Raw genomic sequence first — 24,539 nt, 5'->3', positions numbered from 1 at the left:
ATCTGTGACACGTATAAGAAAGGAACAAAATTTATCTGCTCTGGTTGCAATGATTAGATGTCTCTTTGTCTGGCTTTCTTACAGTGGATGATTGATTGTACCCGCCAGCTGGCTAATATCATAATTAACAAAGTTGCTACCATGTCTGAGAAGTTTAATCGAAAAAATTGCCGGCAGTATGATGCCATTGTCACAGAGATCACAAGCACTGCAGTGTTGACTTTTGTACTGGTGGAGCCGCAGGACTATGTAGATGTGCAGAGAAGTCGTTCGTTGGGATAACTAAAGGTATGTTCCTTTCCCCGTACATTTCTCCTGTGTCTAGTCTTTTGAAAAATGAAGTAAATGGTCGTTTTATGATATCTTTCATTTCTAGGGTGCCACATGAAGCTATTCAGTTGTATTTTAAAGCAGTGGCAATGGCAATTCAGAATGTTTTATCAGTGAATCAAAAGGTACATAATCAAAACTGTAGTTAAATACTACTCACCATTTCTAGGTGTTCTTCACTGTATTGCCAGATGCTTATTGCAAAAAATATGGATGTGATTGTTTTCATAGTTAATTTTCTTCATTACAGGAATTACAAATGCTGTTGACAGTTTATATTCTAGGAACTCTTAGTTCAGTTCAGGTTTATATTTCATAATATTTAATTTCATTCATTTCTTCAAGTTAGAATGCATTTTAAAAGGCAGAAGAAAACCAGAAAAATGATGTATTCTTGCATTTGTAATTCACTGTTAAAATATCCTGTTAAAACGTGCATTTGTATATACATATTTGTGTGTGTGTTTGAAATGAGAACAGCATCAGTTCTGTCAGCTGGAGAGCCACTTCACAGCAGTTTTATAAAATACTGCCTGAGAATGTCACTTATCCCTTTTGTACGTTTATGTAGTTTTCCAAGTTAAAAATGACTCCAATGAGCTCTTCTCTGTGGTTGTACTTTTACTTGTATGTGTGTGTGTGCTCTGCGTGGTAGTTCAGTTATGCTCTGGAGTATGTGTTGAAAATGCCAGCCTGACATATTGCTAATGAGTGTGCATATTGACAGTGACGGGGGCGTGTGTCTGTCTGTGTGCCATATATTAAAACAAAAAGAGGAGAGAGACGGAGACAGAGACAGAGAGACAGAGAAGGAAATATTGGGATGGGAAAGAACAGTTTATTTACATTACGGTATGTCAAAATGTTATTATGGCTAAAAAATCCATTTTAAATAGAAATGAGATAGCATATGACGGTTCGTTCTCTTTCTCACGGGAATTAATATGGCCATAGTGAGAAAATAAGCAAGAACCATTTGTTTTGGTATTATTAGGCTGTTGGTTTTTTGTTTGTTTGTTTGTTTTCCCCTACTAACGATGACTTTTTGGTACTAGATTCTAAAATTTGGATGAGGAATTCTTTGTATTATGATTTGGTTCTGTAATGAGCTCTCCCTGAGTTTTCTGTTGCTCTTCTTTGTGTCTTTACAGGTAAAATAGTTTTGAGAATTCAGATGAAATTGTTACGGTAGACGCTTGAAGGAATGCTTTGCTGTATAACTAATGTAGCTGATGGTTATTTAAAAACAACTTATTTGGGGGATGTACTCTTTTCTGTTTTACAATTTTCTGTTTAGAGTTAAATAATTATATACCTTTGAGCTGATGTTAATGCCACATTAATTTCAAACTAATCCTGGTTTGTATTTTTGAGAGAGATTTTTCAATTCTCAGTTAATTTAATTTCAGATAAATTTTTTTCAACTAGTAGACCAGACTTTTTTTTCTTTATTTATTTAATAATGGGCTATATCTCAAAAGACACTACTGTTTTGAGAGAAAAATACTGCTTTTGCAGGCCATCAAAATATTTCTATCATTGTGATTATTCCCATTGTCAGGAAGAGAATCCAGGTTCTATCTTAGCCTTGTAAATCTACTGCTTTTCAAGAGCTACTAAGCAAAATTAAAAATCAATATTTTATTTTGAATGGAAAATGCTGTGAACAGTGGCAAAATAGATTAGTATTGTAATTGCAGACAATAGGGAAGATTAAGTTACTAAAACAGTATATTGTTGTTCTAAACTAAACCCTGTAATATTTTGTGTAATTGAGACTTTGTGCATTGTTGGAACTCAGTTGGAGTATCAAACGGTTGTGAGGATTAGAGCAGACAACTAAAGCAATGTCACAGTAGATGTGGCTGGTTTTTAACAGGATTATCTTCTAAGATGTGTAGAAATGAGCTCTTGTAATAGTTTCAGAGGAATTAATAATTTTAGTAAAATGTTAATGGCAAATGTGCTAATGTAAAGAGTTAGAAGATTAGCGGTGCATTCTTTTGCATGGAAATAAGAATATAATAAATGTCCTGCAGGTGACTGAAGCTGCTGCAATTTTATTGGAGATTAAAGTTTGATTGACCTTTGCTGAGGTGATTAACCCTTTTGAAATTAAAAGCCGGTGTTAAATTATTCTGTCCAATTTAAATGCAAACACAGAACAGTATGCTGTGTCATTCAAGTGTAAGGGGAAAAAAATGTTTTAATTTTCCTTTTGCACTCAGTGAGCTGTGCTTGCAGACGGCGTGACTGGGCTCTGCTGGAGCTGGCCAGTGGCATCCTGCCTCCGCTCTGCTCATCACCGCTGGAGCAGCCATGCTGCAGGAATGCCAAACCTGGGAGCAGCTGCCTGAGACGAGACGTTGCATGCAGGGATGTCAGCAGAAGCACATGGAAGCACATCAGCAAGGTAAGTGGTAGAAAGCAATACCGGGATGCTTTATCTTCTGGTTTTGACTTTGAGCAGGCTGGAGCACACATGAGCGGACAGCGTAACACAGGTGAGGGGTCCTGCTGAGCCTCACAAGGCAGCTCGTAGGAGCTGGGTGCTTACCTGTGAGAGCCATGCTGGAATTAGATGCAGAGATGTGTGTTGCATTTCTTATTTTTTATTTTTATTTTTATTTTTTTTCCCTGGCCATTAAAAGTCAGCTTTAGAAGCTTGTGGAAGCATACTTTTTGACTGATGGCAATTACTAGAGAGCAGCTCAAGTGCAGGTGTAGGAATGGTTGCACCACTTGAACACGTTGGTCCCGGTCCTTCAGACCACATGTGCACACATACTTTCTTAGGTCAGAGCCAGTGCGGGTAGGATCAGGCCATGATCTTAGTAGATGACTAAAGCCTCAGGGGGTTACTTCTAGGTGTCAAGTCATGCAGATGATCATGAGAGTCACTGTGGCTACGCTGCTAAGCAGTCCTTGAAAATGTCTTTGAGTTAATTTCTAATAGATTGTGTAACTTTGCTTCACAGTACATTTGGTAACTGAAAGTGCACACTTTATTAAATCATGATAAATTTTAAAGACCTGAGTGATACATTCACTGTATTTTTTCTAACGGGTCTTTCATAAAAGTTGAATTTTCAAAATTCCTCCCAGAATATCTACCTTTTTTTTTTCTTTTTTTTTTTTTTTTGACAAAAAATGAATATTAGGACCATGGTTTGTTTTGTAATGAATTACATTTACTTTTCCCAGAATAAGAGATCAGTGTGTCATTATAAAACAGCATACTGTCTAAAAGCAGTTCTTGAGGATTGTGGTGACTCTGAGTGTTTAACTTTATACTAACTAGAACCCTAGTAAATGGATCTGTTTTAAATTCACATCTTTCTGTTGCTTTTGGTGAGCAATGATGCATCTGGTTAAAAGCCTTGCACCAAAATAGCAGTAAATTTGAAGCAGATTAATTACCTGAGGTTGAGTTGCATAAAGAAGCCCTTGAAGCATCACTGCCTCCTTCCTTTGCCTGCCAGTCCAGGGAGGGAGGCATGTGGATCAGATCTGCACCCAGGGGGTTTTGTGATCCTTGGCACAAAGTGTACTGGATCAAACTACAACCCCCCCTCCCCCTGCCCCAAGTCCACTTCTCTCTGATCATCTGAGAAAAGATAAAATGGCTCTTTGGAGCCTTTTTCTTGAATGTTGAGAGTAGTAATGGTGGGATTTGCAGAAGGGCTGCTGCAACTGTTTGGCCTTGACTGGACTTTCTGCCTAGTAAAATTTCCTATTCTTTCAAACAGCTGCAAAGCATTAAAATGGTAACGAATGTGCTATTTGCATTCCATATTCAGTCTTCCTCCTCAATTTTCATCAAGGAAGGCTTCATATTGCATCTGTCAATGTAGTGAAGTCCAAGGAATAGTAGTTCAGAAATAAGGACCCTGAGGTAGTGGCTCACTTCTATCTAGTCTTTTCATTTACACTTTAAACAGCCTTCAGAGAGATGGACTGCTGCTTCTGGGACCCAGTGAAGAAAGTGAGGAATAGATAAAAGTTAAACTTGTGGTGGAGTGACCTAAATGGAACAGCTGGCAGAAGTGTAGAGGGGATCCTCCAGGGTACTGAATTATACCTTTAGGCTTGGATTAGTAGGATGTTTAACAAAGAGATCCATTTGCCAAAAGGATCTCTGCCTGATTTTTAATTATGAAACTTTAGCACTTCAACATTTGTAATTTATTGAGCTTTTTTTTTTCTTTTTTTTTTTTTTTTTTTTTTCTCTAGTAACGTGCAGAGTACGCTTTGGGCTCTTCTGCTTTCTTTAAACTACAATTTTTGCACAGTCATGATTAACGCTATGAATTCTAGGGATATTAAACATTTCAATAGTTTTTATTACGAATAACAAGATGCATTCTCTATATACAAAATAAACATGAACTTTAAATATATTTTTGAGTAGTTATATATCTCCATTCCTTTCCATATTTTATAGTTAAGCAGCACAGGAGAGGATGAAGAGTGGGGCTGCGTGTCTGATAAATTCCTATTGTACCAGCCAAATTTCATATGATATTGTCTTTTTTGAGATACTCCTTATGCACTATTATTAGCTAATACTGCCACATATTTATGAAATCTCAACATAAAAGAAAAATTAAAAGGAACAATGATACCCTAACACCACAATGTTTTCAAATGGTGGCACATCAGGACAATTCATGATAAAGTAATAATGTAGGCTATATATGTGATCAGTGAAGAGACATTGTTTATGTTAACTGATATTGTTAGGCAGAAGAAACAGGACAACATAATAAAACATTTCTGGAAAATTTATTAGAATATTTACTAAATCTGACTATGTTAAAAAATATATTAATGGGGTGGGGGGGTGGGGCTAGTGTGCTGTTACAGTACTCGCTTCCTACAGAGTATAATATCTAAATAAACACTGTTAGTCATTACACCTTCTGTTTTGCTCTTTCAAAAGCACATTTATCAAGCAGAGGAAGTTCTTTCAGAAACAGGTCACATAAGGCTCTTGGTGATATTCGCTATATGTCAGTGTAAATAAGCTATATGAGAGATCGAACAGCTGTTTAGACTGTGCTATGACACATAAGTGCATGTGAATCTGTCTTGCAACAGAGAAATGGAAAAAAAGGTGAAGTTATAACATCATTTCCCATTGCCCCAGACAGAATGACATAGGGAATTGCATATAGTTTTAGGATGACCTGATGTTTTTTTTTTAGGAATCATATTTTTCAGCATTCTGACATGTAACTACATCAATCATTTTCTCTTTGAATAGAAAATACTTCAAAATCATATGTCTTTCACAAGTTTTATTTTTCTTCTGAATATTCTCTTAATATTCTCTCAATATCCTGCTCTGCCAATAGCTAACTTAAATGGGAGTTTTAACTACAGTATATGATAAGCATTTTTCATAACAGAACAAATTACACTTTTCTACATAGAGGAAACTTTCTAAATTGTGATATTTGCACTGTAGTGTGACAGCAAAATATGCTGTGCAATTTCAGTAGCTATATGGTGTTAAACTTTAATGTTGTAAAGAATTAGCAAAGTTTTTATCAAAAACCACATAATCCATGTTTTATGTTTACACATGATGAAAATGTATTGTATACCTCACCCCAAAAGTCACCATGAAACTAGGACAGAAGATGCAAGCTGACTAGTCTGACTAAATTTATCATACTACTTTGGAAGTAAAATTATTTTGTCTTATTTGTGATGGGAAGAATAAATTAGCTGGAAGTAGGCAAAAATTGTAAATTCATGTTAAATTCATGCTTTGTTTAATTACCTAGGCAATATTTTTGTCAGTCATACAGTATATGGAAGATTAGCTATAAGCTGATGATGGAATTTTTGTCCATTGGACTTGTGTAGATTTCTTGAACAGAGAACTGATTTTGAATTTCTATACAAATGAAAATTCTGTTTATAAATATACAGCTTCTTATATAGCTTTGACATTTTTGGAGGTTTTAGAGGCTTTTAATTATTTTATTTTGTGGTGAGAGGAAGGGAAAAGGAAGGAAATGGAAGAGATATGAAATTGTAGTTATTGTGATAAAACTTTGTAGGTCAAAGCAGAATGTTTTTGAAGTATTTATTATTTTACAATCTTAAAATTTGTGGTGAGAGAAATTTCTAGAAACTTTTCTTTAAAGTAAATTAAAATATTTATTCTTTGAAGAAATTGAATTGAAAATGAAGTGAGGGCATTTTCATTAAAAATTTCCTGGCTGGATATGAGAACAAGCTGGACCATTATGTTCAACAGTTCAAAAATTGCTTGAGGAACCATTAACTTTTAAAGTCCTCTCTTAACAATCATCAAACCTTTAGTTGGAATTGAATCCACTTCTCCATGTAGAAATGTTGAGGCAAACATTTATATGAAAAATATAGTCCAATTTCTGAAAATACAGACCAATTAGTGAGATTTAATTTAGATATTTGTCACTGAGTATACATCATCTATATGTTAGAGCAGATTTACCATTATTTCCTTGTCTTATTTGCAAAAGGAGACTCCTACTTATTGAAATATTACTGAAGAATCTAGCTTTCCCCACAAATTACACACTTTTTGCATAAATGTGCCTAATTACCTGAATTCAGTTTTGATTAGCAGTGTTAATTGATGCAGCTGTGGATGGGCTCTGTTTACCTAAATTACCATGTGCAAACAGCAATACGTCTGAAAGTGAATATGCTAAACTGAAAATACTAATTAGCTAAGACAGATTGTTATTCAAGTCACATCTCAGAGCTTTTTAATGAAAGCCTGAATGTGTCAAGGCTTTATGATATTCAGACAGAAATGTCTATATTACATATGATTTCTAAATTTAATTCATGGGAACAGATGGGATGTCGGCCGGGGTTCTTCTCCATCGCTTCCAGTATTAATGTGAATATTTTACTCCACTGAAGACATTTTTGAGTGTGTGTATGTGTGTATGTTAGTGAGAGAGAAAGAAGTGTGAGAGAGGAGGGAGGAACTCATTGTGTGCACTGACAATGTGCCAGCCAAGAACAGCTAACTAGCCTATTTTTGACTGATATATTTGCAAATTATAGCCACCTATTTTCCCTGAATGACAATAAACAAACTGTTTTGCAAATTTAATAAAGCCAGATAGTAAGTGCAATAAAACCAAATAACAGAAAGGTTAAACAGATCTCAATAACAGAGAGATCTTTGGCAACAATAGAGATTATTTCCTTCTACAACAATAACAAAAATGTGTCTGTTTTTGATATAAGAGGATGATTGGATTGGATTGTGTATCTCAAAATATTGCAGAAAAGCTTTAATTACATTAAGCTGTGCTGCAAAATGCAATGGTTTTCTCAATTTTATTTAGAACAGTATGGATTTCAGGTATTCAGATAATGCATTTAATCACTCAATGGTATTGTTGGATGCAAAACTAAATACATTGCAGAGTAGTAAAAAAGAAGATTTAGAGCAGATACATTGACTTAAATGTTCTCAATAAAGATCAGCAGTCATACTGCATAAGCCTATTCTTGAGTCCATTTATTCTTACTTTTGCTCTAGAGCTTAAATATTCCGAGGTCAGCTCCCATGTGAACGTCAGTAATTCATCAAAATCTTTTCCAACAATATCTTATCAAAATGCAAACAAGGATTATAAGTACTGTGCCTAACTATATGTACCAAAATAATAGTTATAGTTATAAAGTTTCAGTTTTCATATTTGGACAGTCCTTGGATAAATGTTCTCCAGACATCTGTAAAGGTCCTAATTCCATATAGGTGGCTACGGTTATATTTATAAAAAATATTTAATCTCTTGACATACATTGGTCAAAATCTATTTTCTCGTGTGTGTGTGTGTTTGCAATGGGAGAACTCTTTTGAATCTATTATTCCAGAATTATAGAGAATATGGTGAATAGAATATAGCCTATTTACTTAGTTTTGGTAGCAAAATACTCCTCTTTTAAAGGTTCAATCGTTCTGTTTTTTAGTCAGTTCACGTGTAAAGCTGATCATATTTTCTACAAGTAATTATCTAAGCTCCTAAACTTTATACCTGAATCTTTTAGTCATGTCCTCTTATGCTTCATTTGTGTAGGCTTTTCACATAGAGCATGTTCCTAAATAAATCAGCCACAGATACCTGCATTGTTCAGCTGGCAATTAACTCAGGCTAGAGAGAACAGTAGTGATGCACATCAGGTTCCGACCACTTTGGTAAAAGAATCACTTCATTCCCATTACAGTGGCAAAATAAAGAGTGATCCAGTATAATGAACTGTCTCTTCAGTCCAGACATCTGACCTAGTAAAGAGCTTTTATCCCAAATAAATCATATTTAACAGGAGTTCTGAGTCAGAAAATGTTACAGTAGACCATTTTATGACATGTACTCCACCACCCTCAATAGGGCTTGACTTCCTTATGCAAGGTGTAGCTGAAAGAGTAAATGAGAAACAGAAGCATAATCTTCTGGACAATAGGAGAGGGAAAGAGGTAGACACAAAAATCCAAACTAGTTTTAAGATGCAGCTTGAAAATATCATGAAAAACTGCATCCAATGTTTGCTTTCACTAGTGAAGTAAATGGTCCAGAATGCAATAAATGATTCAAGAGATTAGCTCTTTTGAGCTGGTGATAGTCTTTAGGTAGACTGGTAGATGAAAGGAAGAACAACGTAATGAATTGTTTAAAAGTAGCTAAAAACATATATTTCTTTTCTTTTTCTATTTTTTTTAACTCCCCAGATAAAATAATGGAGCAAGTTCCACATAAAGGTCTTGAGAAAGCCAGCACTTGATGCACAAAATATTTCCATCCTTTGACCTATATACAGTCATAATTTATGAACAAAACTGTTGAGAAAGAAGTTCCTCTGATTGTAGTATTTGGCAGTGTGAGAAGCAAAGTCTCTGACCCTTGTCAAGCAGTACTGATTGACAACTAAAACCTCTGTGTGTTTTCAACACTCTTTTCATCACAAGTCTGAAATATGGCACTGTATGAGCTACCATGATGCAAATGAACAAAATCAGTACAATACCATAACAAAAACATCTTCAAGTATACATATTTGGTTCTGATGAAATATACCTAACAAATTGCACACATGAACTAAAGGGGGAAGAGAATAAAACAAGATTGTAGCTCCTCCTCACTCATCACCACCTTCACAAGGTTTACATTGCCACGTCATGTAGTGTCATTAGAGTGGTGGATAGGGAGAAACACTTGGAAGAATATAAATAATTTATAGCTCCATTCCTTAGTTCATAGAAACATAGAATGGTTTGGGTCGGAAGGGACCTTAAAGATCATCTAGTTCCAACCCCTCTGCCATTGGCAGGGATGCCACCCACTAGATGAAGTTGCCTAGGGCCTCGTCCAACCTGGTCTCGAACATCTATCCTGCTCCCTACTCAACAGTTTATACTGAATTCCGTTTTACTCTTCTACAGCAGCAGACCAATCTGTGAGTAATGTAGAAAGTGTCTCTTCCTGTCCTCCTTAAATGTTTATGGTCTTCTCTTTCACCATATGCAGTCTGTGTTATTGTGAATCTGTAATACAGAGATGACCTATAAGGAAAGTTGATGCGCTGTATGGTGTTGCATACTGCCCTGTGAACATGCTGGGACACCACACATATTCACCCCCCTCTGTTGTGATATTTCCACTGTATTCAAAGTTTCTGCTGTTGCCAACTCAGTGACGTGTTTCTTGTCTTCAAAGCAATTCATGTGTCAGCATTGGCTCTGTTGGCTACCTCTGACTTGTGATTCTCAAAACAAGTAGGATGTTATTTCTGTATTGGGAAATCTCTTCATAGACTGCAAGACAAAAACATATTATTTTTGCTTTTGTAAATAGTATTTGACATTTTCATAGCTTTCTCAATTTAACATGTATTTTCTGGATACATTCTGCTTTTATTCTGAAATAGTTTTTAAGTTTAGAGGAACAGCTCTCAGTTCACTTACAGGAAAGCAAAGTTCATTTACTTACTTGAACTGTATTTTAAGTCAGTCTTAGTTTAGATCAATTGCACAATTTCTTGTTCCTAAACTAAGTAAATATGTTTATTCCCCAAGCAAGCTACACAACTTAAATCAATTGTTTCCTATTTTCAAAGTTAATTCCATAATGTTGTAAAAGTAGCACTCTAAAAATAGGAAGATCATTTAGAAAATGTTCTTTCTCTTTCATATATGTTCATGTTCCATCCCCAAGTGTCCATTGCTGTGCAGGGTCTTTGTTTAAAAAAAAAAAAAATTCTTCCTCCAAGACTGTCAGAGTGGAAGTCCTCCAGTCACTTCCAGGCCCCTTGCATCTCCCTTGTCCAGGCTCCTTTTCGCTTATTTGTCCTGTTGCTATTTTTACTTTCACACTGATTTCTATTTCTTTACCATCACTATATCTTACCTCATCTTGAACCTCGTTCCTCTCCATCTCTTTCTCTTTATTCTTGGTACGTACTCCAGGTAATTTTGATTTCTCCCGTTATCATATTTCCCTTCTACTTTAGGGTCTTTTTACTGGCTATGAGCTTTTGTCTGCTCTTGCTTTATTACTGTTGCTGTTCATTTTTAATAGTATGTGAATGATGCTATGCACTTGAAGAAAAAAAAAAAGGATCTTTAACCTTTGTGTTAATCTAGTAGGCTACTGTAGACATCTAGAAGTACTATGCTCAATGATGAATAATGTTTTCTAAGTCTTGTGTCAGCATGGATTTCAAAAAGACTTGCAAGCTACCACTTAATGAACTATTTCTGTGTAATGTTTTCAATCACTTGCTGTTGTATGTGAAGTTTTCCAAATGCTTTTCTCTGCTAGACAGTCATCTTTATTCTGCTCAGATTTAGCTGCTATCTAGTGTTTTCCATGCATTAATTTAGTCCTTGTCTAAATTACAAGCCACTGCAACAGTATGTATGACAAAAAAAGGAAAGTACAATAACTGCATGTTATCTGAAAAATTGCATCAAATCAAGACTGATTATCAAAAAATTATTCTTTTTGTTGTCACTGATCTTAGTTATATCCACTAAGAAAATATATTTCATAAAATTTTCTCTTTTCTTTGATCCAGGCTACATCATTCCTGTTATAGTTCTCTACATGAAGTACAATAAAATGCACCTTTGATCTAAAATTATTTACAACCATATAAAACAGAAATAAAATAGTCAGTACCATATTGTCCATCAAATTACAGCTATTCAACTTTTCACATGGTTCAGTATGTTGAGTGTTGTTATGTTATAGTATTAATGAACTATTTTGTATTATCAGCTGTGAGAAGTAGAAAAAGCAGCATACATATTTGCATTTAGTTTGGATTCCTTCCAATGTTTGTATATATATGCTAACTGAAGCAATCTGTGTGTGGCATTTTTATGTTGATAAACTTAGGGCATTCCATTTGTGTATCTACTAAAAGATACATAATTTTGGATAGTGCTTTTCCAAGCCTGCAAACTCGAAATGAAAATTTCATGACTAGATAAAAATATGCTTAAGTGCATTTAGATTAGTGAAACTGTCTGTCTGAAAAGTTGTGTTTTGCATATTATAAAAGGTGTGCTTCCATCTCCATTTAGAGTACTCATATGCGTATGCATGCACAAATACATAGCCCACCAAAATGACTAAAAATTACCTAGGAAATTTATATAAATCCTCATTGCCACTCTTATTTTTCTTTCCAATTCCACTTTGGGTGACCATTGTTAAAGTGGGAGCAACATGCAACACAAAAAGACAGAATTAGTGTCTTTTTGCAAAAATCTTGTGAAAGTTCTTTTTCTCTTATATGCAAATTTTCTGTATGCTTATTAGTCTCTGGAGCAATATCAGACCATTTTTATGTCAGACTATTTTTATGTTAATTTTCTCTCTGGGTAAAGACTTTTTCTTGGAAAGAAGGCTTAGCCAGATTCCCAGTGGAAGAAAATATTTCCTTCCAGGTGTATGAGCTCTCAGATGTGTAAAATAAAATCTTGATATTATCATTACCTGGCTTTTCTTTCAGTTATATTTTATAATTATTTTTAAATCTTTTTGCCATGGTTGTACTTTGAATTTTAGACCTACACAACTTGAGCTTCCCTTACACAACATCAGTGTGTTGTAGAATGTTGGGCCCTATCTTAATTCTTTCCCCATTTCATTGTTATAATGCAAACTTTGATTCCTTACTTAATAGCATTCTATTTCTCTGTAAGCTCACATCCACCTCTTTTACAAAACTGTGTGGATAGAGGGATAAAAAGTTTTGGGGCAAGTCATTGCCTGAAACTTGCTCAAAACTCTTTCATTTCCAACTGCTGTTTCATTTGGATTGATTGCAAGACCTCTGAGAGAGCAAGCTGAAGAACTTGGTAGTTTCTAGTAGGCACTGCCATGTGATGCTATGAGCTGGGGGCTACAGGCACTACTGCAGTACAAATACTGAAAAATAATAATCCATTCATGTTAATGTTATGGAGGAGAGGCATGAAGATCTTTAAATAGCAACAGTACCATTTTAAGCTTTATGCTTGCTTGTCAGTGACAAATGTAGGTTAACAAATAATGACACAACACCAATCATGGACAGAGGAAAAATCACCAAAACACCATAGTTTTTAACTTAGTGGAAAGTTCCTCTGGGCAAGAAACATACCTGTTCTTCTCTGAACAGTGCAAAATACAGTAACTCCTTGGTCCTGGTCATTGACTTTAGGCCTTATTTGTAATATTGATATTAAATATTTACAGACATATACATGTTTATATACATATATTACAAAATTGGAGGGTTGTTTCCCCTTGATGAAAAAAAGGAATCCAACAAAAAGAAAGTGCATGTTAGTGCCATCTAGTTTTGCTTTGGCTAGAGAGGAACCAGTGCCCTGTCAGCTCAGAAAGCTGAAAGCAGTTCTTTGAGAGCTACACTAGCAGTAGATACTAAAGAGAGCCTAACTTTAAAGAGAGCTACACTCGCAGTAGATACTAAAGAGAGCCTAACTTTAAAGAGAGGTTTTCTTACCTTTGCTACTAGGTTTAAATGATTTTGGAGTTAATTTTTTACAGTTGAATCCACAGAGAATGAACTTAAATCTGTGACCTGAGCAAGATATGCATCTTTATCAATAGAAATATTGAAAAGTAAACCTGTAGTATCTGTGCAGTATTATATAAACTTTACATTGCTTGATGAGATTATAGATAGCATGAGAGCGCGGCTGCATCCCTGTTATACTTCTGTAGGGCAGCCATGCAGTTTACTAACAAGTATGTACTGCGTTCAAAATCAGTTCAAATAACAAAAAATAAATGTACAAAATTTGGGATTCAATTTTGTTAAATTATTACTGGTGGTGTGTACAGCTTGGGTGGAATTCAACAATGTACTGGAGAAAGATTCTTTCTGGCTGTTGTTTTAAATATTGCTTTTGAAAAATAGTTGAAAGGCTTAAAGTTTTAAGTGTATTTCCCAAATCATTAAGGACTGTGTCTCAGAGAGTACTTTTAAAGTGATTGCTGGTTGGAAAGGTATCTTCACTGTTCATCTCATAATGACAGATGAGTTTATGTGTTAACAGCTGTGGATGACATTCAGGTTGGTCTGTCCATGTGATCAATGAACGCTGAATTCTAGTTGAAATGCTGAATGAAAAATTATGTTTAAAAATCTAGTACTTATACATATTTTTAGAGATCCTTTAACTAATGCCTTTAAAAACAAGATTTTTTTCTTTCTTTCTTCACACTAAACATGCATAAAATATTATCTGTTTCTGTTATGGTACATACAGTATTTTAATTGTATTTCATTGTTCCCAAACCTAATTTGTTTGAAGTTAATTTTAACAGTATTGGATCTGAGAGCTAAATCATTGTTCACATTAGAGAATTTAGCAAGATGGACTTTTGTGTGTAATAAATCCACTTTTTTTTTTTTTAATAAAAAAAGTTTTTAAAAAGTTCTAATTTATTTTAAGAATGATTTGGTATATTAGACATAAACATTACATCTAATAAGTGAACTGTAGCCTTTTGTGAGAGTGCTTTAATTCTTTTGTATAAAAAAATAATAAAAATAGGTTCAAATTCTACACATCACCAAGTGGCCTTTAAGAAAAGGAGATTTATTAGTAGTAAATTATTAGTAAACATTTGACACATTCTGAAGGATGCAAAAATTAGTCTAAGTTAGAAGATTTTCTGTGTTTTCTTTGAGAATATTTGTTTGTTAAGTTAAAAATAGAAAAAAAAAAAAGGGAACGAAAAAGTCAGCTAGCCCATTCAGAAAGAAGAGGACCAGTTGGAATACCAGTAAGAAAGAAAAACAGTAGCTAGTTACTCTGCTTATTGAGATTAATCTTAGTAACGATTCTGTACTCATATCCATTTCTCCAGCCTTTCTTGCTATCTGTAAAATAGCTACCTAATTCTTTGGTGTGTGATCGTCAAATGTCACTTACTGTTCTTGTGGAGATGGGAAAATAGAGGAAACAAAAGAAGTGAGGGTCTTGCAAAGGTGGAATGAGGTGTCATGTTACTGTTTTGTAAATGGCATCAAAATATGTTGGACAAATATTCTTTGGAAAACCAAGACTCTGACATTATATGTTTGTGTCTTGAACACCGCCTATTTTCATGATCCATAAGCATTTTGTTTTTTTGGCTGAAAGATTCGCAGGGTTCATGAGCTCATCTCTGAGCTTAGACTAGGAAGATGACAGAACTTAATTTCTCTCTCAGTCTTTTTGATTGGAAAAAAAATAATAATAATGATTTTGTTTTGTTGCCACAGAAACGGGATGGTTCCTGTAGATTTACACACCTGTTATCTTAAAATACTAAATTCCCATTAAGTTTCAGTACCATCCTGGAGAGGAGATGGTGGGAGTCTGATTTTTTAAAAAAAGAGTAGAAGAGTCTTAATCTAGTATAAGATTCACTCTACCCAGCCTCCCATATATGCAGGTGTGCGTGTCTTCCTTTTGAAATCTTCCCAAATTGTTGAAGAAAGTTATATGTTTAAACTGTTCATGTATTTTTTTTTATTATTATTATTATTTTTTTCTTCTGGGAAACAGTCCCATTTTGGTTGGAAGCATCAGCTTCCTTTAGGGGAACAATTCTCAGTGCTTCTTTTTCCTCAGTACGGCTAACCCTTCCTGATCTGCTTTTAGGGCTATAAAGTTCTGGAGGAGTGAATAGATATGCAACTATTCTGCTGCAATTTCTTGTTACACTGAATGTATGGGGCTTGAGGGGAGGGAACATGACCGTATGGAAATGGCTTTCTTATCCAAGTGGAAACAGTTTTAGTCATCTTTCAGGCAGGCTCCATAAATATAATGCAGTGGAGGAGCTTGCAGAGCCATACTTTAATGGCCATTAAAATTGCATCTGCAGTGCATTCAGTGCCAGGATACAGTGAATACCCATGTTTGTATTATGAAGGGAAGACAAATGGCTTGTGAGTGAAAGAAAATCTAATGTTAATTAAACTTTTTCTAGGGGTTGGGATGGATAATTCTGCTTTTGTGTTGTTAAATCTCCTTTGATTTTAATTGCATGACAAAAAAAAAATGACTGCAAATGTAATGTTAGCAAATGCTCATATTGATTACAAGCCCCTGTGTATGCTTAGTCAAAGAATTAAATGCTTTTAATTGGGGTGGTTTTGTGTGTGTGTCTTTTTTTTGTTTGTTTGCTTGTTTGTGCTTTTTTAAAATTATTATTATTCCTTTCCTAGGACAACCACATTGATAACATAGCTTGTACTGTCACTATGTTGAAGGCCATTCTTATAACCTGTTCATTGAGAACCGCTCCTCTTTAAGTGAAAATAAAAATCAACTGAGCATACCTAAAATTGTCAAAAAAATCCTATTACATTTACTGAATTTAAGTTATGTATTTCAGATTTACATGGAATTCAGTGAACTCTCAGGTCAAATATGAAAATTGCAGCAAATTTTCAATACGCACAATTTTTCCCCCCTTTTGTGGCTGACTTAGAGAAACAAGGCACGTTCCTCTCAGTGATGACAAAGGACAAACAGAAATGATTAACATTAAAACATACCTAATACTGTGATATGTTTTAGAACTGGAAACAAAGGTACGATATGTCTTACCCATCTGTCTTGCCTCCCTGTGCATCTGTCTGTCTCTCTAGAGCAAGTCAATAAAAATGATTAGAGCTGGCATCTCACAAATGTACACCCTTAAACCATGAAGCAATAATACTGTGAAGGAAATTTTTTTCTGACCTTTTCAAATTACATCCAACTGTCTAGGGAATTTCTCAGTGACTAGAGGTAATAAGGTTCAATCCGTTTTGCTGGTTGGCTTCAAATTTAGCTCCTGAGAAGCCCTAACTTATCTATTCTTTTTATCTTGGCCTTGGCATCTATTCAGTACAGTAATCCATGCATCTAATCTTTTTTTTTTTTTTTTTTTTTTTTTTTTTTTTTTTTTCCCTCCCCTCTCAGGTTTAGCTGGTGGATCACGTTGTAAAATCTGCAGCCATGAAAGGCCCTCCATTTATTGCACCCTTCAAAACGAAATATTAGCATGGGAGGCTAAGCTGGTATGTTGCCTTTGAGAGGCTCTTGTTGAATTTAATTAGCTTTTAGATTTCATCTCCATCTCACATCTCAGCTTTCACTATTGTATGTGATTTAGGCTTCAGTGATTTTCATTATTTAAAACTTTTCCGACTTAGCTTTGCCACTTATACTCTATAGAATACTAAAAGGGGGTGTGGGGGGGAGGGGGGCAGGGAAGAAAGCTTAAAGTTCATTGTCTTAAATTGATTGTTGTTTTTATGATGTGAACTCAGAAACAATAGAGACATAGCCTCCCAGTAAGTTAGTGAATTAATCAAGTGAGAAAGGCAAACAGGTATTTGTGCATGGCTTGTTCCTCATTGCACTTCATGAAGTAGAACGGGAAGCAGGTAAAGAAAATCTTTTGCAGAATGTTTATTAGAGAGTATTTTGATGTCAACTGCTTTCATATCTAGGAAATAAAAAAGTTTTCTTTTCAACTCAGTATAAAAGTATTATAGTACGGTAAAGGGGCTTACAGTTTTAGATGTCTGAAGTTTCATTTTTGTGATTTATGCAGGGTGTTATGGAGTAGTGACTTCAAGTTCTGGTTCACAAGTAAATCCATGTCAGTACAAGGAGAGCTGTCGATGAGAAATGGTAAGCTCTTGGATGTTAACTGTGTAAAATTTTATTCTCCATATGGTTAGGACCTAGAGTCTCCTTTTACTTCAGGCAAAGGAAAATCGTAAAAATTGGTCTTTACTGCTGTAGCTTCCCTGGAGTATTAAGTCTGTGCTTAGTTATATCTGATGTGCTATTGAAAGGGCTACAAAATATTCAAAGTGCATGCATATCAAAAAGCACCTATAAAACATTTGCTTTTAATCATATGAGAAATATTTGGAAGACATATGCAACTTGCTTTAGATTCAAGGCAAAGCAGTAGCTATATGGAGGCTTGGTGATGTTTTTCTTTTTGTGGTGATGTTTTTCTTTTTCCTGAAGTAATCTTCATCATATTTTAATTCTCCTTTCTGATGAGAAGGGAAACATAGTTAGCTGGTCGAAGTACAGAACAGGGAGTTTTTAGATCTTGTCCCTGTATGTAACTAGGTCTTTAAAAATACTATAATATTTGTTGAGTCACTTAATCATTTTTCATCAAAACCATTGCTTTTATGAAGAGCTGTCAGTCAGTACTTGGCATAGGATGACTGCTGGGTGTCACATGACTATTTCATTGTCTTCAATTGGTGCAGCTGAAATAAAATAGGTTCATTTTTAATCAAAATGCAGTGTGCACCATTGTTTGTAGCAATGTTAAAGGTAGAGTACAAACTAATCTGAAGGCCAGTAATATGCCTAGAAATCAACCACTTAAATGTTTGAGAATATCTTTCATTCTGAAATTACTTTAGGGAAAACAGTACCACACATTGCCAAACCTTCTGTCCTCCATTATTTTTTGACTGTACTTATGGTCATGTCATGAAAACAAGAGTTCAAAACAAACAGTTTTTTTGAACAAACAGTTCAAAACTCCTTCACAAAAGATAATTGGCAGTATGCTAAATAGTGCCCTTGTTTCAAAAATAATATTAAAGGACATATTTTGAGTGTATAAAAGCATACAACTCTACACCACAAAACATCACCACAAAAAGAAAATATAACCCTGTCCTAAACAGTACAGTAACTGGTGAGGTCTCTCTCCTTTAAAAAGGTGTCTATAGTATAGTCGGTTAAATTAATCTTTGGATGCTAATTTACTCTCTCATCTTGGAAGCTCCACTGATACATGTAGAGTTATTTCTTAATAAAATAGTTTTGCTTTTCTTAATTCTACATGAATTAGGCTTCTTCTGGTATTCCAGAATCCAGTTTGAACTCCAGACAATGGAGACCAGCAACCCCAAACTATCCATAGTTTGCCAAGACTATCAGAGGACCGAGAAATGCCTCATGTAGCAAGCTATAGCATCACAAAGCAAAGTCGCTATTGGCTGTATGTACATCTTACAGTAGCTGTTTTGAAGAATGTATAATAAATAACCCCCCTCATATTTCTACCAGAAATACGTTAAATACATAGGGATGGGATTATTTTGAGTGCAAGTAGGATATTAAGATGGCAGCAGTGTGAGCTTTCTATCACTGGACATGTTGTTTCCAAAATTGCTTCTTATTTTTAATTCTGAATACTGGACTGAATCTGTTCAGCCTATTCTTCAGATCTGTCTACCACTCTGATGGGTTTTAACTCATAAGTATTGAAGTGAATTTGAACTATTAAAGAGAAAGGATTCTCACTCTCTTGTTATCTTCTCTTCCCCTTTTCCTCTCTCCCCCTCTTCTTCTCTTTCTTAATGCAGTTGCATAAAGGAAAGAAACCATGTGGCGATACCTAAATATTTACATTTCATTTGTTGGTGTGTTCTTGTACCAGTAGCTATGAGCTATTGACAACAATTGAACAAAATGTCTTGTGTACAAGGAATGTAGTTGAATATCTTTTTTTTTGTCAGAGCCAAGCATTCTGGATCACTGAAGGTCCTGAAACCTCAAAGCAAAGCTTTGTGTTATTACTAGGGAATATCAAACTCTTCTCTAAAAACTAATCTACTTTCAAATCAAACACACTAGATTGTCTTATAGTGGAAACAGTAGTAATTCAAGTCCTGATTTTTGTCTGTTTAAATGTCTTTGTAGCTTTGCTTTCTATTCTGTGCTTCCTGATTTTTTTATAAATTGAAAGTCAAACAATAGGAAAACAAAATGGGCACCAGGGATAGGTATAAGAAAAATTGTATTTCAGCTTTGCCTTTTTTTTCTCAGTTCTTAGAAAAAATCAAATACTATTATATATCAATATAACAAAGCTTTATGAGAAGAAAATTCTGTAGATCAAGTCAACGTAACTCCCATACATATATCAGTGGTGTTGAGATGGAAGTTTGCATTGTGTGCATCAAAGGAATCATGTGAATGTTATTGATACACCATTCTTTATTGCTCTGTTATTTATATTTTCATCATTAGTCTATAAAGTCTTAATAATTAGCTCTCTAATTTTCCAGAAAGTGCATGTAAATTTACTGAACTGGCTGAAGCAAAAAATAGCTGATCAATCTGGCATTGTAGGTTAATAGTATAGAACAAAGCATAGTCATAATTAGTTGAGAAAAGGACTTTCCTTGTTCATTCCAGTTTATAATAAAAAGTCCCTTGCCAAAGTGACTTAGAAAATAATGCATTCAGACTGAGCAGAATTACCGCCTAGCAGATTCTATTTATCTGTAGCTTAAAAAGCAGCTGCGTTTTTGTAAAAAGCAATGAATGTGGCAGTCCTACTTAAAGGTAGAAGAAAAAGAACACCCCTTGTTTTGTAATAAGGGGATTTTCAATTTAAAAGAGAGAGAGAGCCTGTTGTGTGAAGTATGGTTATTACATTCGCTGTATTCTATCTCACCCACCAGGAGGCTAATAACGAAGGAGTCAGTGAAGGAGACCAATGCCACAAGGGTTATCTCGCAGCCCCAGATGCTGGATAAGTTGGAGGAGGCAGAATCGCTTTTGGATGATATTCAGGAAGGCCTTGAATGATTATTTGGTGAAGAAAAGGCTATTCTTTTCAAGGTAAACAGTCCATCGCATTTGTCTGTTGTCGGCAGAGGTGTAAAATATGTTTGTATAAATACCTATAAAGTTCATTTTTTATCATTTTTCAGGTTTTTCTCTCAATGCAGAAATGATCTCTCAGGAATCCTTTTTGAGACAAAGGATCCACTCCATGTCCAACCACACCTAAAGAAATGCTTTGAAGGAATTGCCAAGCTCACTTTTAATCATGAGAAAGAAATTACCCACATGGAGTCAGCAGAAAATGAAAAAGTAGAGCTCGTGCTGCGAATAATTCCAGCAAGTGCCAAGGGGCTAGTTGAGCAATGGCTTCATGAGGTGAATATCTTTAGCTCTTACTTAGGGTTTAGTTACTGTATAATCATTTTCTCTTTTAGGAGCAATGAATATCATAAGCATATTTCCTAACTAAACAGCTCTCTGAATATTTGTCAAGATGTTGACAGATTTCAGCCTTATTGTTGTTATTTATTGCAGCTAATTTAGCAACTGCAAATGTGCAAAAATTAATTTTAATGAAAAGCTCTCAGAGTCAGGCTGTCAGCAGAAGTGGGTCTGTGTCTGAAACCATGTATGTGAATATATGTCCGAGTCTACATGTATGTGTTTTTGTGCTTTCATGGTGTAATGTCTGTAGCTGATGAGGAAAACATTTTTTAAACAATCACAGAAATGTAAGATTTCAAATGCTTCCACCCTGTAGAAATGTATCCCATTGTGTTGGAGGGGTTTAATTTCCAATACATTTTAACAAAAGGGAAGAGAAATTACGTCACTGATAACATCCTAACCTTTCCCCTTCAGGCCACTAATCCAAATTCATTGGTTTCAGCAAGAAATTCGTTTGGTGACCTTTTTTTGTTGTTGTTCACTTTATTTAACCTTCCTCTGCCAGAGGATAGGAACTGGCCCTTTTCTTGTTTTTCATTTCTGTGCCAAAACAAAACAAAACAAAACAAAAACCTTCCCCTTTCCCTATGTCTCCGTTTCTTATGGGGCAGGATCAGCCCTGGATACGCAGGGGCTGCCAGCCAGCAGGACGGAGCAGCCGGGGGGTGCTATTTCCACTCCCAGATAATTCGGCTGACACCCTGTGTGCAGAGGGGCAGCAAAGCCCCGTGTGGGTAGTGGGTTGGGGGGGGTTGGCCCCATTATGTGTCACATTTTTGCTGACTGGGTGAGCAAAGCTGAGCCCTCAAGCCCTCTCGTGTGTCCCTGTTGCCCACTGTGTCGAGCCACAACAACATGCTAGTTGGGCCAAGCCCCTTTTTACAGCAGCTACATCGCATTTGAGGTGGTCCCACAACAGCATTCTTTGGGGTAAGGTAGGGAGGAAAACACATCAGGATTTAGACAAACACAAATGCTCCCCACCCTGTTCTCTGTGTCAAATGACTACCTTGATATTTTGGGGATTAGTTTTCAGCACAAAATTTTCTTCCTTGGAGGGTGGGGGTGGGGAAGCTACAATGGGTAAGTGGCAGTTCTGAGGAGCCCAGGAAAAGCCTAAATTCTATTACACTAAGCCTGCAATATGCTTTTTAGTTTTTACCTTCTCCCACAAATGAAAGATGTTTGGAGAGTTGAGCAGCTGTGTTTATTTTAACACATCTCATTTAACCTTCACCTAAAAACAAATTGGAAGGTTTGGGAGTGCATTAATCTGGACCCAATTAGTGTCTCTTTCTCTCTCAAAAGTGCAACCTGAGATTAATGAATATAAACTAGAGTTTCATATGCAGTCTTTAAATCATTTGCATGTTTTATGCATGATAATTGAATTTATTTATGCACTTCCTTTCATTTAGTGATTTCTTGCTCTTTTCTATGCTATCAACATTATATTATGCAAGACACAGGATTATGGTAGGCAAGAAAGGATAGCAGTATATAAATCAAACCTGATTTAATTTTTAGTTCTAGTGTCAACAGTACATCAGAGTTAATATTGGTATCATGCCGGTGGGGTACATGCCCAGGAAAATGTAAAATATTTTTGGTAATGTAGAGGCTTTTAGATTTAGAAGACATTTCTGATGCAGTTTAGTTTGCTTGCAAGTGTATAAGCAAAATTATTTTCAAATGGCAGTTAAATTATTGTATTGACTTTTCAATGACCGTAGAGACTTGTGTTTCAACTTGGCCAATTAGTAGTAATAAGATGAATAGTAATTACATTAATAAATAACTGTTTTCAGACCAGGACTCAGTATCATAGTCAGGCTAAGAAAATAAGGGTATTTTATAATTTGTCTCATTTGGTCTTTGATTAGGAGAAAAAGCACTTTGGAACTATAGTAAATCTTTCATAGCCCAGAATGTAGCAGTCCTAGGGACTAGTGAGCCATATTAGCTAGCAGCTCTGTGGTAGTAGCTGTTTCAGTGCCATAGGTAGGGAATTTTGCTTTGTTTCTTCACTTAAGCTCAGATGTCTTAAAGATTTCTTAGTGATGGTCTCTGCATTTTTATAATGCATGCCAGGAAGCTACTATGGCAAAGAGTTTTAATAAGATGCTGGTAGTGGTGCTTTCAAAGCTTTAACCTATACCAGTTTCTTTTTTGTCTCTCGTCTTTCCTTATGTGTTGAAAGATGTATGTGGAAGTGATATTTTTCTGTGGTGTCCTGTCTTTTATCAGTGGATTAAATGGCTGTGTGTTGTGATCGTTTCCTGATCTCGTAGGTAGGAACGTGTTTAAAGGCTAAAGCTCTGTTAATTTGTGATGTAACCATTTCAGTGTGTTTCTTGTCATTGAAATGTAGTTTAAAACGTTCAGTAATGTAGCATGAAATTATTGGTTAGTTTTGGAATGGTGGTGAAATCATGTGAAGAAAATAAGTATTGCATCTGATCAAGATAAATTCACTCTAGTGTTTTATGGCTTTTTATTCCTATGTGATAGTAATAAAGTCTCATGTAGGGATGGAAGCCATGAAATACATTGTGAAAAATCATCAACTCAGATGGGGCCATCAGGATAGCATGCTGTAGTTGTAGAGTTCTTGAGAACGATTGGAAGATGATTTAGTATGTCACCACGTTGACTACCATGTTTTGCATTTTGTTTCTTCATCCCTCACCCATGTAGTTTGATGAGAGGAATTCAGTTTCTAATGAGCTGAACCATTTTACATGTGGTCAGTGTTTAAACTGTTCATACATCTTTCATTTTCTGCTAAAGATAACACTGTATATGAAACACTAAACTAAGAATTTAATACAGCCAATATAAAAAAACAAAATGAATACAAGTAAAAACCAATGAATTTGTAATTGTTTGAAAATTAAGAATGAAAAAAACAAACAAACAAAAAAAAGGTCTAACCTGTTAGCACACGGGCCAGGTTCTTTATTTCCATGTTCAAGAGCAAATCTGAGAGATGATCTGGAGATTGACAAAGAATTCTCTTTTCCCTGCTTACATTTCTTCGTGAAAGTGCATAATCTTTTCTCTGTCTGTAACTGAGATAAAGGCTGGCAGTGTTGAGGGCAGAAACCAATCTCTGACAATGTCCTTCCAGTGCTGCCATTCCACATATTGCCTTACTGCTGCAGCTGTTTAGCTCTTTTCCTTTGGGAATATTTTTGGGAAGTTTATTTGTTCTGATACAACTATTTACAATTTTCATTCTGTATTGTTTTTTCTGAAATGTATACTAATAAAACTTTATTGATTTTTGGTACATGGACTCCTTTATTATTTCTCTCCTGTGTGATTTTTTTTTGTCTGTTAAAATGTGCTTTCTCATTAGGGCAACTCAGGACATCATCTGTTGAAAATTAGGCAAGAATTATATTTACCATTTTTTTTCTAAGCTTAAATTTGTATTTTAAATCAAAAAGTACACAGAATAGTTTAACCTTGATCAAATTCACAGACATAGTGTGGCAATTATTTCAGTTTTACTTTGGCTTACACAAATGGTAACCTGCTTGTGCCGATGCAATGGAACTAAAATGTCTTAAAACCTTGTAAAAATAAGTTAGCTTCAAACTTCTATTAAAAGGCAAAG

General features: G+C 35.2%; 1 long non-coding RNA gene across 7 annotated transcripts in view; it reads left to right on the top strand.

The window, feature by feature from the left end:
• Positions 1 to 24,539, top strand: part of LOC118160278 — a 117,994-nt gene that overhangs the window by 74,591 nt on the left and 18,864 nt on the right. For 5 of the 7 annotated variants that reach the window (XR_004747397.1, XR_004747396.1, XR_004747395.1 and 2 more), the window contains 6 exons: positions 85 to 288; positions 2,559 to 2,743; positions 16,829 to 16,926; positions 17,466 to 17,545; positions 20,365 to 20,524; positions 20,617 to 24,209. This is a non-coding gene — a long non-coding RNA (uncharacterized LOC118160278). Of the gene's footprint in view, positions 1 to 84; positions 289 to 2,558; positions 2,744 to 16,828; positions 16,927 to 17,465; positions 17,546 to 20,364; positions 20,525 to 20,616; positions 24,210 to 24,539 lie in introns of those variants that run through there. The other 2 variants (XR_004747398.1, XR_004747400.1) reach the window with 2 other exon arrangements.

This window comes from Oxyura jamaicensis, chromosome 1 (genome assembly GCF_011077185.1).
Source record: "Oxyura jamaicensis isolate SHBP4307 breed ruddy duck chromosome 1, BPBGC_Ojam_1.0, whole genome shotgun sequence".
In the NCBI taxonomy this organism is placed as follows: Eukaryota; Metazoa; Chordata; class Aves; order Anseriformes; family Anatidae; genus Oxyura; species Oxyura jamaicensis.
This window is presented reverse-complemented; position numbering and strand designations above follow the sequence as displayed.